Raw genomic sequence first — 13,991 nt, 5'->3', positions numbered from 1 at the left:
AGAGTCATTTATAAAATTCAAGGAGAACGGTAGCCGTGAAAGCAATAGAAATTTTAACACGTTGACCGCGCAAGTTCGTGCATGATGAAGCGGCGTTTTGCTCACCTTCTGATGACCAGTAGGCGAAGTGTCGCACATCAAATATTGAAGCTCGATGTTCTGGGTGGTGCTAAATGTGATCGCCACGTATTTATCCACATAGATCTCACAATGTCACGTAGAACAGCGCTAAAGCTTGGAGGTTTAACGCACGCCTTGCAGCCAAAAAGGTAAACAGGAAGGCACTTTGACACCTGCTACAGGAAGCAGCCGGCGCTTTGCACAATTAAAAAACCGAAACTGAAATCGCAATTCTTTAAGCAACTTCGATTGGCCTGTCATTCCCGTGCACCAGCCATAAATGCACGAAACAAACTTTTTCTGCATGGAAAAAAAAAAATATATTACTGCGTACATACTCCTGGGCTATTTGGCTGAGCTGAATGTGTGGAAGAAAAAAAATTAGTCACAAAACTTTTCATCCTTGCTGAGGTGTCATAACATTTTGATCTGTAGAAACCGGCCACAGATGAATAAATAAATAAGTAAATAAATAAAAATATCGTTTGGTTATGTGACGCCATGCAGGCTGTTTGGTAGTGAGGATTCAGCGGGAAGTTCAAAGGTTTGCTCTTGAACCTTTTTTTTTCTTTTCATTAATCGACTTGTGACTGCGAAAACCAACAAAAGGCTTCATTCCAACAGTTTTCCCTGGTGTGAACCATTATCTGCTCTATACAGTTTCCTTACACATAACTGTCTAAACCATTTCTCATCTCGTGGTCAACTTATCACTTGACATGGTACTTCAATATAGTAACAGGTTGAAGCTAGTGACCATGAGAAGTTAAAATATTAACTTTTCGTGTCACTCTGATGCCCGAGCACTCTTACTGTGAGCTATATGTAAAGTGTATTCGATGTGAATAAAGTGTTTTCCTTCTGCACCTTTTGGCAGTCCAAGTGTCTCCATCTCTCTTGTGTCAGCATGCATGCCTTCATCTAGTTTGGCGCTAGAACCATGCACCTGCTTGAAAGCATATATTGGCTTGATAGAATATTTGAAACAAAAACAAATGAAAAAAGATTGTAAGAATTAACGTATTGTTGGTTACATGTCCCTTTAGACCACATGGCAGAATGCGGCTTATGCATTGTTGAAATTTGCTATGCTTCTTCATTGCCTCATCCATATGAATGAATCTTGTTCGCACTGCAGAAAGATCTCAGCATAACGGGCCAAGGTCATCCCTTATTTTCCAATGGGGCTGCTGTGATGAACTTAGAAAAAAAATCAGAACAAGGTATTACTGTAACATTCACTGAAACTGTAAGATGCAACAATAAAACTTAGCAGAAAGCTAAAAAAAAAGACATCTTTATTTTAAGGTAATGCAGGCATAATAGTGGACATGCAGCTTCCTTAAGCTATGAAATTTCGCCCAGAGTTCTTTCTACTCACTCCTTCCTCCTTACCTTGTATAAAAACGATCTCGCAACAGAGAGGCACACAAACTTTATCGCATAAGTTCTCTCATGGCATTACTGTGAATGTCCTTTAGTCGTTAACTACATCACCCAGGAGTGAATTGATAATGAGCTGACACAATATACCTAAAAAAAGGCTGACTAGTAAATGCAGAACAATAATTAAGTAAAAGATGGTATAAAACTTTTCTTTGTTCTATTTAGCTGACATGAACATTGGAATTTCTTTGGAGATGCCGATGTCACGTTTAACTCTCATACGCTCTTTACAGATGGAGGAGCGTATGAGAGTTAAAGGTGTTTGTTTTACCACTTATGCACTCGAAAGACATGATTATGTACACTTCATAACATAAATGGTGAGACTCAAACACTTAGGCGATGGTCCTGGTTTGTGAACGTACTTGTGAAACAATAAAGTTTTGGTGCACTACAATGCAGAAAGACACAATGGACAGAACACACATTGCGAGAACAAGCGCTGAACTTTCAACAATGTTTATTGGGAAATAAAATAGCAGGTATATTTATACCGTCCTGAGAAGACTGAGGACCTCGTGTACCCCACGCATGCAAGTCACAATGCAATGTGCACATCACCGGTGAAGCAACTTTGTCAGTCGGTCAAGCCTGTGTTCTTTCCCTTGGACCGAAGTTCGCTGTGGCACTCAGAGAGTCGAGTCCAGCACAGCTTTCTTTTGTATGTAAGATTTCGCATAAAACCCCTGCCGACTAGAGTGCATGTTGCATTACAGGAAGTGGGAACCTCCTTAACAGCTGCAAGAACTTAAAAACCCGGTTCACCCTTTACACGAGCAGCTTTTTTTCTATGTGACCACTCCATCGATATCCTCCTGGTCGATAAGAGAGGTGGTTTCATGATTCTACTGAGCAAAAATATTCTTAAATCAATGTCGAGAGAAGCGATTTATACAGTCGATTCCCACTACGATGTTTCATTGAGTAAACAGAAGTCTATTGCAAAAAGTGTGAGAAGCTTGACCATTCTGATCTGGTTAAGGCGATCTGTGATATCGGTTATCACACGAGCCATGACGTAAGACCGTCGTCACGATAAAGCGCTTTAAAAGCAGAGCATTCCTTCAATAAAGAGGCATTCGTTCCTGTCTGGTCCCGGCGTCCGTGTCTTTCCTCGGCCACGATAGAACACATGGTGACGAGGATGGGATGATAGTACGATCCTGAAGCAAGCACCGGCACAGCGGTTGAAGCGGAACGGACGACTGGCCCTAGCACAGAAGGCAAGCGTTTCAAGATGGCGATTCCACTAGCTTCGCAACGTTTCGGAAGCATGCCAGAGTTTAATCCGAGCAGCGACGACATCAAGTCGTATTTCGAGAGGTTTGAGAACTTTGTGGTACTTAATGAGGTTCCGGAGACAAAGAAGCTGAGACTGTTCTTGAACATAGTAGGAAGCACAGTGTACGGGGAGCTCCAGAAAATTTTAGTCCCTGACAGACCTACTGACAAAACCTTCGCAGAAATACAGAAGGTTATAGAACAACACTACAGTCCTCAGTATTCTGTAATCGCCGAGCGTTGCAAGTTCAACAAACACATGCAGAAGGAAGGAGAATGCGTCAAAGTCTTCATGACAGAATTGAAACATCTGGCGCGTTATTGCGAGTTCACAGCGTTTCTAAACGATGCGTTAAGGGATCGACTGATGGCAGGACTGCGCGACCAAGAGACTCAAAGGATATTGTTCGCAACTGAAAACCTAACCTTTGAAAAAGCGTGCAAGATTGCACTTGAAAAAGAACTTGCTGCCAAGCAAACCAGGGAGCTACATTCTAAAGCAGAATGCTTGACCGATATTAATGCGGTCAGTAGGAAAACACAAACAAAAACCAGGCCGTCGGCACATAAGAACGAAAGGGGTCAAACGAAGACTACTTGTTATCGCTGTGGGAAAGGGCACGATGCAGACAAGTGCTGGTATCGCAACGCGAAGTGCCGCGCGTGTGCTAAAACAGGGCATCTGCAAACGATGTGTCAGAAAAGAAAAACCATCCGGTGAACTACGCTGAAGCGACAGACGAGGAATCCAACGATTCCCAGACGTATCACGTCGTGATGTGTGCTAGAGATGGGAAACGAGGCTACAAAGTGTCTTTGATGATTGAAGGGAAGCCTATTTCTATGCTTTTGGATACGGGCGCAGCTGTCACATTGATGCCTGAAAGTACGTTTAAGCAATGGTTTTCGCAAACTGCATGCAAACTAACAAAGGCAGTGTTGAAAACTTATACAGGACAGCCTGTAAAGCTGAGAGGACAGGCGACCGTAACCGTCGAGCATAACGGCTGCAAAACAGAGCTTCCGCTACATATAGTAGAGGACCAGGGCAAGGCTATGCCTACGCTTCTAGGGCGTGATTGGCTTGAAAAGTTGCAACTTGACTGGAATACCGTCAGTGCTGTCACACAAGCGCGGATGTCAGTTAATTCTCTGCGAGAAAAATTTCCAGAAGTCTTCCGTACGACACCGGGAATAGTTCGCAACTTCGAAGTCAAAATAGCCGTAGACCCAAATGCTACGCCTGTGTTCTGCAAAGCCAGGTCTATGCCTTTCGCTACTAAAGAGGCGGTCAGCGAATTACTTCGGAAACTAGAGAGTCAAGGCATCTAAAAGAAAGTAACAACGAGCAAGTGGGCGACTCCCATCGTATCAGTTCCGAAGCGTGGAGGCGGAATCAGAATTTGCAGAGACTACAAAGTAACAATCAATCGAGTACTCAACACTGATTGCTATCTACTACCGCTTCCTGAGGATTTATATTCGATGCTAGCTGGGGGCAAATTATTTTGTGTGCTGGACTTATCCTCGGCGTACCAGCAAGTGCCTCTCAGTGAAGAGTTCAAGCCATTGCTCACGATAAACACGCATCAAGGCTTATACGAATTCCAAAGACTTCCATTTGGAATTGCGAGCGCACCAGCCTTATTTCAGGCCATGATGGACAAAGTCCTAGAAGGAATTCCTAACGTAGGATGCTATATAGACAACGTCATCATCACTGGCCACAGTGTAAAAGACTGCTACACAACTGCCACAAAAGTCCTGAAAGCACTCAGCGACCACAACATAACGCTGAAGGAAGAAAAATGCAAATTTTTTCACGATTCTGTGGTTTACCTCGGGCACAAGGTCTCGGAGGAGGGCATCTACCCCACCGCTGAAAAGATAAAAGCAGTGCGAGATGCACCAGAGCCCAGTAACATCACGGAACTGAGGGTCTACTTGGGTCTTCTAAACTTCTATGGCAAATTCTTTTGGAATCCGGCAACTGTGGTAGCACCACTTTATGAGCTTCTTCAAAAAGACCGCAAGTGGGAATGGACGCAACAGTGCAAGCATTCGAAGAAACTAAGGATATGATTCTGAACAGCGGAGTATTAGCCTTCTACGACGTCACAAAACCAATCGGACTTAGTTGCGATTCTTCCGCTTACGGCTTGGGAGCTGTGATTTTCCACGAAATGCCTGATGGAACCGAACGACCGATCGCATTCGCTTCACTCACATTAACCAGCAGTGAACGCAACTATGCTCAAGGGAAAAAAGAAACCCTCGCACTCATATTTGGGTTGCGACGATTCTATCGCTACTTGTATGGCCGCAAGTTCAGCCTATACACCGACCATCAGCCGCTTCTTGGGCTTCTTGGGCCCGATAAGCCACTGCCATCATTAGCAGCTGCACGAATGCAGAGATGGGCACTGACGTTGACAGCGTATCAGTACAATCTCAAGTTCCGGAATGGCAAGAAAATGCATGTCGCTGACGCGCTATCACGGCTGCCACTGTCTACAAGTTTTGGAAACGATGAACCGGAGTTATCAGCCGTTTTCGACGCAACCCCGCTGACAGCGAAAGACGTCGCTCGAGAGACAAAACGAGACACTGTTCTAACACGTGTTTTAAGCTACGTCCTTTCGGGATGGCCACAGCATTACCCTGACGAGCTGTGACCATTTTTCATACTTAGAGATCACCTGTCTGCAGAGCAGGGTTGCTTGACTCGGAGCAATCAGGTGATCGTGCCAGAAATTTTGCAAGCTCATGTTCTCTCAATGCTGCCTGAGAGACACCCAGGAATGAGTCGTATGAAGATGCTTGCACGGTCGTACGTGTGGTGGCCTTCACTCGACAAAGACGTAGAAGAAACCGTCCAGAATTGTCAATTCTGCCAAAGCACTCGTCCAGCAAAGTCGACAGGTCCTCTACAACCCTGGCGGTATCCAACAAAAGTCTGGGAAAGGATTCACGCCGACTACGCTGTCAAAGACGGTGTAAATCTACTCGTTCTTGTAGACGTGTACTCTAAGCGGGTTGAAGTGTTTGTCATGCCATCGACTACAACCACGAGAACCTTGGAAAAACTGCACACATTATTCGCTTCATACAGCTACCCTGAAGAAATTGTAACCGACAACAGTCCACAGTTTACTTCAAATGACTTTGGAGAGTTCTTGAGGCACAGGGGTATCAAGCCTACTAGGACCCCTCCTTATCATGCTGCTTCTAATGGAGCAGCAGAAAGACTGGTAAGAGCGACCAAGGAAGCTCTTTTGAAGCCGGTTCTGAGCGATCAACATGCTGGAGTGAAGAATACAGTACAAGAACTTCTCAACAAATTTATTTTCTTATAGAAACACCTCACACTCGATGACTTCCCGGACGCCTGCTGAAGTTTTCCTTAAGCGCCTGCCCCAAATTACATTGTCTCTTCTTAAACCAAGCTTTGCAGGAGACATGGCGGAACACCTGAAACAAGACACGGAGTGACGTAATCGCCACAGAGGACCCGCTGAATTTTTCTCCGTGGGAGACGGAGTGTACGTAAAGACCACACGTGGTGAGCAGGTATCATGGCAAGAACGTACTGTTGAGCAAGTTATCAACCCAGTCGAGTACATGATTAGGGTTCAAGGGCGACTACAGTTCACTCACGTGGATCACTTGCGACAGAAGAAAACTAGCGTATGGACCGAAGTCCCTAGTAATGTGGCATCCGCAACTGGTTTGCAGAATGATAGAGGAATCCACCTAGGAGGATCAAAAGTGCCAGGAAGCCTTTTGCAGGATTCGTCTTCTCGAGACGTCTTTTCGAAAGGCAACGTGTCAAGCGAACCTTGGCCAAGAAGACAAGATCCAACTCAGGCAACCTCATCAAAGTAAGGAGATTCCAGCGACGACCAGACTCCCCAGGTCCTACCACCAGAACCACCTCTAGACGCGTCATCAGGTACAGAAACAGGGAATGCAAGGCTTAACAAGACCGAATCTAGCTCCCCAGAAGTTGAGCAGCCTATTCCTACAGGCAACGAATCATCGTCAGCATTACCGTGACAAGGCACCCGCGTGCGGAAGCCTCCTGAGCGGTATGCTGCAAAAGACTTCACGAAAAGAGCAAGTTGAAATGACTGTTGTTTCACTAAGAAGGGAAGAGTGTGATATCAGTTATCAAACGAGCCATGACGTAAGACCGTCGTCACGATAAAGGGCTTTAAAAGCAGAGCATTCCTTCAATAAAGAGGCATTCTTTCCTGTCTGGTCCCGGCGTCCGTGTCTTTCCTCGGCCACGATAGAACACGGTCGATAAGAGCAAGAACAATTTTTGAAATGTCTCTTAGTGCAAAAATTCACAAGGTCGACGTACCTTTTTGGACCATTGTCTATGAATCTGAATCAGCGTAATCTCAAGCTTTTAGTGATAGATGACCCTTTTATTGAGACTAAATCTAACCAGGCTTCAGACGCCTTTGGCACTTTCACTGACATGTGCTGTCAGGATTTTCGATTGACATCGAAGATCTTTTTTATTCTTTGCATCATAACCTAACCCTTCAGTGTGTTGAGCATTATATTGACACAGTTTCGTTGCTTTCCAAAACTCTGCGGGGATTTCCGCTGGTGGTTTCTTAGAATGTTTAGGCGTTTATTAGCTCTCTACCTAGGTAATGTTTGAAAGGATCCCACACCAGCAGAAGCAAGGCGTATGTTTTGTTCATGCATCGCTCGGTTATTAGAGACCTAGTTATTGCTTACTTCAGTCGTCAGATCAACGGCTCGCTCACCAATGAAAATATTTTCAGCATATTCTGATATGTTGACAATTACCTAATTGTTTAACTGGTGATCGTACCACTTGGAAATACAAAGCAAAGTGCTACTTGATGTGTTTTTGGTGTGATGAGCCCATTTAGCCTAACCTATGAACTCCCAGCAAATGGCCAAACTAGATTTTAGATATCCGGTTTCATTTTACATGTGTTAGCGTCTGCTGGTGCTATGAACCAGATACTAACAAACCACTACTACCTTTCAAGTCCACCCACTCTAAGCTCGTTAAACTCGCTCTTGCCACGTTCTGCCTCAAGAGTGCTATGGGAAAATCTTGCCCACACTGTACTTCTGAAGCATTCTCGCTGGATTCCGTGCCGACCGGTTGTGCCCTTGCGATCTCCGACGTCAGCGTAGCTCTGGCCGACTGGGCTGGCCCTACGTCATCTCCTGACACCGACCTCCGACAACAGCGTAGCTCTGACCTACTGGACTTGCCCTACGCCATCTCCTGACGCCGACAAGAGCTCTCGCAAGTGGTGCCCCGACCTCGGACTCCTGTGACCATGTTTCCATCTTTCCTATCTCTCCTATCCCCTTGATATGTCCTCGCTTGCTGTCTCAGCACATCTCTCTCTATATATATACCTTTCATTCTATCTTTTTAATCCCTCCTCACCCCCATCCCCTGTGAGCTACTGTTGAGGTGCCGTACCCTGACGCAGACAGTTACGGGGCTCACTTTTTTCTTCTTTTCCCTCTTATAACCACTTCAGTGAGCGTAAAGCTACAAGGCTGTGCATCTGGAGATGCTGGGCATCTCCAGCCACTCCACATTTCAGTTGCAGACAGCCTGCTCAAGAAGGTGCGCCACCACCCACAAAATTATGAAGCCATCACACAATGCTGGCAGAAGGTAGCTTAGATACCTTATATGCACAAGCTGCCGTCCAACTTGAAAAAGGTGGCCCAGTAGTAAGACGCGGAACTCATATTTTCAGTACCGAACAGATTGTCTAAGCTCTGCAGATTGACCGACCTGGAAGCAAAGATGAAATAGGTCTGTGGCACAAAGCACAGGACGCCCTTTGCTGATTGTGCAGAAGGGGTAGAGTACAAAATTCCTTTTGTGTGAGGTAAAGTGTACGATGGCCAAACCGGGCGTTGCATAAATGATAGGATAAGAGAGCATGTAAACAATGTGAAGAATGTGCATGACTTAAAAGATTTTGAAGGTTTCCTAGCCCTTTCAAACGCTAAGTACACAATTGTGTACATTTGATTTTTACGGTTTTACGATAAAACAATAAAAAAATGAAGGTTTTCGATAACATTGGTCGATTTGTGTGTCCCTCGTCTGGTAACACTGAAGTTTTTAGGGTCATCTGCCGGATAATAAAGGAATTACGACCATAACCAAACAACATGGCGGCGCACGCGACGGTTTCCACAGGTGAGCTCCTTCGATGATTTCTCCTGCTTTTAATAAAAGTCATCTGGCACTAAAAAAATATGGTAACCGTGTCTTATACACGAACATGTGCGTATCTGGAAATACTCAGCGTTACGGAAAAGACTGCATTGCCAGCGGAGCATTTAGTGCATGGTCACAATTGTGTACAAAGCGTGATAGTGGAAGAAGAGAGGGCCACACGCCAATTGCTGTCTAACCACATACGTCACTGCTATTTTTCAAATTTAATCGGCTTGCCTTGTGCGACTTTTTACAAAACAAAGTCGCATCATGCAACCAAAGAAACAGCCGACAGACTACTGGAGAAGATTGCTTCCGGGAATGTGCCTGATATCGGCGAAAGTGACGATGAAGACGACATTCCACAGGAAGATGTTCCGCGGAAAAATTGTGACACACCAAGTTCCACTAAAGGCGAAGACGGGGGCGACAGGTCCCTATTGAAAGAAATACGTGTTGAAGACAACGTACCGAAGAACTTTCAGTGGAAAAAGAAAGTTTACGCGCCCCCATCAGACATCGACTTCAGCGGTCACAACGAGTGCCCACCGGAGGCGGATGAAACTTGTACGCCATACACGTACTTTTCGAGGTACGTGCCCGAGTCCATTTTCAGAGTAATAGCAGAAAAGACGAATCAATATAGTGTGAAAACAACTCTGCATAATGTGAATACCACAGCCACTGAAATGAGAAAGCTGTTCGGTATTCATATCCTGATGGGCGTCGTTCACTTACCTCGGGTAAGGCTGTATTGGAACCCAATGATGAAGGTTCCTCTCATCAGCCAAACTATGACGGAGAAGCGCTTTTTCAAGCTTCGAAATAATCTTCACATTGTTCTAGAAGATTCTGGATTTGACAGTGAAGATCGCCTGTGGAAAGTGCGTCCATTTCTGGAGCTCATACGAAAGCGATGCTTGGAGCTGGCTCATGAACAGGAATGCTCAGTCGACGAGCAAATGAACCCTTTTAAAGGCCAGCTTTCCATAAAGCAGTATGTGAAAGGCAAGCCATCTCCCTGGCGCATAAAAGTGTTCGCTCTGTGTGGTATCAGTGGTTTACGACTTTGCAATATACAAGGGAGAAAACACGATTTTCGCCGACCTGAAGAAAGAATACGGTCTTTGTTCTGGTGTTGTCTTGCATCTATCTAAAAGAATTTCTTATGGATGCAATTACCAACTTTACTTTAATAACTACTTTACATAAGTTCCTCTCCTTCGCCAGCTATGAGAGCACAGAATTTTGGCAGCAGGAACTGTGCGAAAAAACAGGCTGGGAAAGTGCCCTCTTGAATCCAAAAAGGTGATCAACAAAAAGCCGTGGGGATCCTCTGCTGAATACGTCACAAGTGATGATATTGTAGTAGTGATCTGGAAAGACAACAAGGATGTGTCGGTCGCGTCCAACTTTGTTGGCATTGGTAATGAAGAGGATGTCAGGAGGTGGGACGAAACTAAGCGTGAACACATATTAGTGAAGCAGCCGGAGGTCATCGCCAAGTACTATCGAAGTATGGGAGGCGTGGACAAGATGGACTTTCTCTTGAGCTTGTACCGCACCAAGATCAGGTCAAAGAAATGGACGCTGAAGGCAATATTTCATTTTGTAGACCTAGCTGTCTGTAATGCTTGGATGGAGTATTTGCGTGAGAATGCACACAATCGGCGATCAAAGCTGCTTGATCTTATGCACTTCCGTCTTCAAATCGCTGAGGCTCTCATTAGCAGCGTGCCAAACACAAGAAAGCGTGGAAGGCCTTCCTACGAAGTCGAACCGGCGGATGTTCCTGAGGAGAGGAAAGTCCGCATTCGACGGCCTTGCTCGGATGCACGCTACGATGGAACGGATCATTGGCCAGAAGCTCGGGACCAAACGCTTCCTTCTAGATGCCAGTATGAAGGTTGCAAAGGAAGATCAAGAGTTTTTTGCAAGAAATGTGAAGTGCCGCTCTGCATGACCAAGGATCGTAACTGCTACTACAAATTTCACACTTGAAAGACTTTTTCCTGTTTCTTGACCTCTATGACGCTATGTACACAATTGTGTACATGACTGTAAAAAATAAACTGCGCTTGTACTTTTGTCGGAAGCCTGTCAGTTCATCTTATTTGGTCGAATATAGACAGTTCAAACACAAAAAATTTTTTTTAAATGAAAATAGTGAGTGGCGTCTGAAAGGGCTAGCTGGCCACTGTATAACCTGCCAGAATTGCTCTCCCAATCAGCGGTTGTCATTTGCATTCTGTCTATTGTGTTTCCTGCACTGTAATGCACCAGAATAATGTACCGACAAGCCCAACTCACCGCTTTGATAATGAAAGGCTATATTGCAGCTGTTCCATTTGCTTCTTGGTTGCAGTTTTGTAAAATAAATTAAAATAATTAAAAATTAAATTAAAACACTTTATTGTTAGTTCATTACAGCAGTTTACTTCAAGCGGTTTACCGAGTAGATTATATGGAAGAATCAGATTTAAGCTGAAAGTAAACAATACTTGAAAAGCAAAAGCTCGCTAGTGTCTTTTGCAAGCTTAGGCATAAAAGGACCAGGAGGGGATGCCACAGATGTTAGCTGAGCAAGCTTGCATACCTTGGGCTTTACTAAGAATAGAGCGAACATTTATATAACTGAAGTGTTTTTCAGAGCTAAGCTTTGCAAGATCCGTGGCTTTGGGGATGTCAGCTCGACTGAATAGTCGCTTACAAATTCGTCCCATGGCCCTTCTATCGCCCAGTATGTATTAGCATGAGAAACAGCCGAGATGTTCATTCCACGATACAGCAGTGTGTAGGAGGACCAAATGATGACATGTTCTTCCATAATATGAGAGCTTAGGATTTTGGTGGGATATTCATTACAAATATGTCCACATAATTAAAAAATTAAGTTGTTGGACAAAAGTATAGAAAAATACGTACTGATTTGAACTTCAAACGCTCATCTCTATGTCTGCAAATGCGACAAATGATGCAATGCATGATCAAGTTCGGCTTCGGTGCCATACAAGTGCGCTGCGGAGAAGCACACAATAAAGATACTGGCATTTACACGTCCGGCTTCACCGCCATGTACGTGCGCTGCGGAGAAGCACGCAAGTAGGGTCATTACAAGTACACCAGTTTTGTTCTCTCAATCCCAAATGGGCAACGCGAAGTACAATTTAATTTTGCCATTCCAGCATATCAGTGTAATGAGAGGATGACTCGGTGCAAATTACACAACTTTTCAGGAAGCTATAACAGGTGCCGAAAAATTCAGCACTACATATGGGAAGCATCTGGGAAAGTGTTCTCGAAGTCTGGCAGCATAGCCCATATTATCACGCTATCTGATGTTCACATGTATTTTTCACTATTACATGTGGGATAATGGCCAACAGGGCTGAGTACAACTACAAATAATAGAGACGACTGCTTACATGTTGTGGCAAGGCAGCGCACTTCAGCCTGCGATGCCTGCCGATTGATCAAGCACAGTCACCACGGGGCACCAGTTCGTGCACCACGTTCGCCACACGAAAGCTGCACGACTTGCAGAGCCAAATCACAGACAAATGATCAAACCCCCTCGAGCAAGGCGCTAGCTTGAGAATCAGGCCAGCGAACACCTCACCGGCCGGCGAAGCGGCGTCGGCGACGTTTCAAAAACTCCGTTGCGACGTAACGGCGCTACCATCGAAAATCTCTAGGTCAAAAAATCCCCAGAAAACCTCTTCTTAGGTAAGACTCTGTACAATAAACAAACGCTCGTGCCTCAACGTTATCAGGAAGGTGGCGCTATCTACTGAAGAAATCTGCAAACGCTACTCTCTTAAAAGTAGGTTATATAAATTTAATGCAATATATATTTATTAGTACTACGTGAGCACGCTTGTTTGCATTTTGCATTGCGAAAATTTGAGTGTTTTATGCGTTTAAATTTAGCGCTTTTAGCCACAATAGCGCTTTTTTTTTAAGTATTATGATGGCAACAATGAGAACGTTCCAAGACATGCATTAAGGTGGCTAGAGTGTACTAGAATAGGTTGAGTGGCGCGATCGCCGGGCGCCGCCTACGCTTCCTGGCGAAGCCCGAACTGCGGAAAGTTAGCGTGGGGGCGCTGCGATCGAAGCGGCTTGGAAATTTCCTCCGCGTCCGCCGCCGGGCCATTGCAATTTGCAGCGAAGGCGACGGGGACTGCGTGTTCTCATCAAACTGATGACCTCCAGATTCAAGTCCGAGGCTCTTTGGCCGCACTCAAGTGGTAGTTCTGCGCTCTCCAGTTTTCTAGACTACATTGACAAGTGGGAGCAGCATGTCGGCAAGGGCGTCGGGTTCCTTAGCAAGCAGACAGCTACTGGCCTGAGGGTTACGCTGTCCAGTGTGCTTTCTTTACTGGACTATGTTACCACAGAACTAAGCTACAGGTATTTGATGACGAGTAACCTAAGCCAAGATCCACTCGAGAACTTGTTTGGAGTTGTGCGGCAGTCGTCGGGCTGTAATGCCCATCCGACCCCAGAGCACTTCTTAATTGCTGTCAACTGCCTGAGCTACTATAGCCTAGCTAAGCCAGTGCACGGTGCGAGCGTTATACCATTGGTGCTTACATCACTGCTCGACACTGGAGATGCACACTCGGCAGATGCAACAAGCCTGCAGCAAACAATTGATGACCACATCGCTCAAGGAGATCTTGACGTGATAGAAAGCGCTGCCTGCCATGACAGTATTGCTGTCCCAACTGAGCATTACAGCCTTGTGGGAAAAAAAAGTGACTCTCGCCTAGCATATTACATGGCTGGATATGTTGCTAGAAAGTGTGTGCAGAAGTCAGGATGCACTGCTTGTCGTACTTCACTGCTTGTTCCAGCTTCAGAAGGGAAGGAACATGAGTGTTCGGCCTTTACGAAC

General features: G+C 45.2%; 1 long non-coding RNA gene across 1 annotated transcript; it reads right to left on the bottom strand.

Annotated features, from left to right (window-relative positions):
- Positions 1 to 1,122: 1,122 nt before the first annotated feature.
- LOC142776463 (uncharacterized) lies at positions 1,123 to 12,816 on the bottom strand. Its single transcript, XR_012887554.1, has 2 exons — positions 12,517 to 12,816; positions 1,123 to 1,320 (listed from the first exon to the last, which is right to left on the bottom strand). It is a non-coding gene; the product is annotated as an uncharacterized LOC142776463 (long non-coding RNA).
- Positions 12,817 to 13,991: the final 1,175 nt, after the last annotated feature.

The sequence above is a fragment of the Rhipicephalus microplus genome, chromosome X (genome assembly GCF_043290135.1).
Source record: "Rhipicephalus microplus isolate Deutch F79 chromosome X, USDA_Rmic, whole genome shotgun sequence".
In the NCBI taxonomy this organism is placed as follows: domain Eukaryota; kingdom Metazoa; phylum Arthropoda; class Arachnida; order Ixodida; family Ixodidae; genus Rhipicephalus; species Rhipicephalus microplus.
This window is presented reverse-complemented; position numbering and strand designations above follow the sequence as displayed.